This window comes from Lottia gigantea, assembly GCF_000327385.1.
Source record: "Lottia gigantea unplaced genomic scaffold LOTGIsca_104, whole genome shotgun sequence".
Classification (NCBI taxonomy): domain Eukaryota; kingdom Metazoa; phylum Mollusca; class Gastropoda; family Lottiidae; genus Lottia; species Lottia gigantea.
The window spans coordinates 359,774-363,274 of NW_008706849.1; positions in this window are offsets into that span (position 1 = coordinate 359,774).

Sequence of the window (3,501 nt, forward strand, 5' to 3'; positions counted from 1 at the left end):
AAAGCTGTATAATTTGCAACATAGCAATAAAAAGTCATTCAAAAAGTTTCATAAAATGTGTATATATAGTCCATCTGTTTAACTCCTCATTACGCCTTTATGCAAACATCATTTATTCCTTTAAACCTTGTTCCCCTCCCTTTAAAGAATATTCTGAAATATGATCAGTTTATATATTTTATGTTTACTATTAATCTTAGTCTAAAGATTAACAAGTAAGATTAATCTGATTAGAGAGTTATATGTCATGGATTTGTAGGTTAAAATTATAATTTTCACCACCCAGTGAGCTAGCCTTTAAAGGCTATAGCTCGAACCAAATTAATAAATCAAGGGTCAATACATCAAGTATCAACTGCATTCACGGAAAACAATTAAATTACTTATGTTTTCGATATAATTATATTCAGATACCTCAAGTAATAGTGATTGATTATGGCAAAAGATCTAGCATAGCAGCAAAATGTCACCGACAAATTTACCGAGCTCATTATTATCTACTAACTTACTGGTGTACATAGTTATAATTATTGACTAATGGAAATAACCTAGTCATTATTACTGACTTTCTGACCTAGACAATTTATTGACTTACTAGATATTCATTATGGCTGGTTAACCGAGATTGTAAATGAATTACTGGCATAGTCATTATTGCTGACTTACTGGCATATTCATTATTGCTGACTTACTGGAATAGTCATTATTGCTGCCTTACTGGCATAGTCATTATTACTGACTTACTGTCATGGTCATTTTAATGACATAACCTATTCATTATTGCTGACATAACCTATTCATTATTACCGACTTTCTGCCGATATTCATTACGGCTGGTTAACTGACATTGTAACTGAAATGTAAATTGTAAATGAAATGCTGGCATATTCATTATTGCTGACTTACTGGCATAGTCATTATTACTGACTTACTGGCATAGGCATTATTACTGACATACTGGCATAGTCATTATTACTGACTTACTGGCATAGTCATTATTACTGACTTACTGGCATAGTCATTATTACTGACATACTGGCATAGTCATTATTACTGACTTACTGACATAGTCATTATTGCTGACTTACTGGCATAGTCATTATTACTGTCTTACTGGCATAGTCGTTATTACTGACATACTGGCATAGTCATTATTGCTGACTTACGTGCATAGTCATTATTACTGACTTGCTGGCATAGGCTTTATTACTGACATACTGGTATAGTCATTATTACTGACTTACTAGCATAGTCATTATAGTCATTATTACTGACTTACTGGCATAGTTATTATAGTCATTATTACTGACTTACTGGCATAGTCATTATTACTGACATACTGGCATGGTTATTATTCCTGACTTACTGACATAGTCATTATTGCTGACTTGCTGGCATAGTCATTATTACTGACTTACTGGCATAGTCATTATTACTGACATACTGGCATAGTCATTATTACTGACTTACTGACATAGTCATTATTGCTGACTTACTGGCATAGTCATTATTACTGACTTACTGTCATACTTATTATTGCTGACTTACTAGCATAGCCAGTATTACTGACTTACTGTCATGGTCATTATTACTGACTTACTGGCATAGTCATTAATACTGACTTAGTCATTTTTACCGACTTGCTGACTTGGTTATTATTACTGACTTACTAGCATAGCCAGTATTACTGACGGTCCTTTATTTTGATAGGTGTAAACATAGGCTACTGCCGTTATAACGGACCGGGAATGGTCGTTGAAACACAATGATTAAAGGGAGATAATCGAGTTGGGAGTAATGAATTATTTTCCATAGGTAAGATTCTCATTCCCATTTCATAGTATTTTACATGAGCCTTTAGCACCCATTGAAATATTGTGTACGTGGAAACATTTCAAATTCCAATCCGTCGTCTGTAATCCTTCAACGTCACTATAAACCATTCAAGCCAGTTGGTTTTTGACAAGTAGCCTAACGTCTAGTGGGTTTTTTCTGGAACCACAGATGCCTGATGGAAAATGGGAAGGGTTCGCAGTGTGCCCGACATACAATGGCTAAATAACCTCCATTGAATTCTTTCATTATCAGGAATATTGTTCTTACCTCTTCCAATACATTTCACTAATTTAATTTTCTTCATACGATTGTAAGAGGCTGACATTTTCTTCAGGTATCTGAAATAAATTTATTTCGAACTCTTCTTTAGTTCTTTTGAATAAGGTCATGGGGGCAGGAGTGGATGGGTGATTGACGTGATGCTTGCTCGCTAGCTTACGTATAAGAGGTCCAGAATTGAAAAGGGTAATACCTTCTGATTTTTAGACCTTCTGATTTTTACACCTTGTTTCACCCTGATTTTTATACCTTATTCCCCATGATTCCCCATGAAAAGCCTATCTAGTTTAAGATGGGACTACTACAAGCCATGTACGTTTGGATATCAGGAAACAGTACCAGTCGCTTCGCATTAGCATTATTGCTATTGTGATAGTAGTCGGCTTGAATACCAGTCAAAATAGCTATAATGAGAGGCTGGAAAAGAGACAGATGTTTCGGATATGGGCTGTCTTTCCCAGAGGAGTTTATCTTGCTACAATGCCAAAATATTACTACAACAGAGTTTAACTAAAACATATTTTATAGGGCCTACCTGGTAGCTGATATAGTCTATTCCACCAAAACTAATGAGAAATTCAAACTGAAGTCATGTAGGCCTGGAGGATTTATTACCAAGGTGGGTAGTTAATACAACCCTGTTGTTTTATTCACTAAAATCAATCGGGCAAAACTATGTTTTTATTGAAACTTTAACGATTTTATTCTATTGTGTTCAGTAAACTATATAAATAGCTCAAGAGATCAAATTACTACAAAGAATAACTGATCAAATTGTTGCCTGATATACAACCATAAAAATTCAATTTCTGACAGATTAGAAATTAAAATGTTACTAAGCAGATAACACTTATTGCTTTTTACCGAGAAAAAACAAAAACTGATAGTAAAAGCTATATGGACAATATTGTTTTTCCTCTTTCTTGGTTCGTTCGGGGCTCGTTGGTAACCTATATGAAAAGTTGTCTGAACTGCTGCTTCCAGCTTACTGATACCGCAGATTATAGACGGACATTGTTCCTATGAATTTATATAGAAAATGTTTTGCTCCGTTACGACAGGTGTTATGGGGTGATATGATGAATTGTCAACACAAAAATCCCGTACACATAAAACATTAAAAAACATTGGGATCAAATTACAAATCAAAGTCGACCACCTGTAATGAACTTGGAGCAGTACCTAATGTAAAGCTATACATGTAAAAACTTTCGAGATTGTTGATAATTCGGTTGATTAGATTGTTGATAATTCGGTTGATGAGACTGTTGATAATTCGGTTGATTAGATTGTTGATAATTCGGTTGATGAGACTGTTGATAATTCGATTGACGAGACTCTTGATAATTCGGTTGATGAGACTGTTAATAATTCGGTGATGAGATG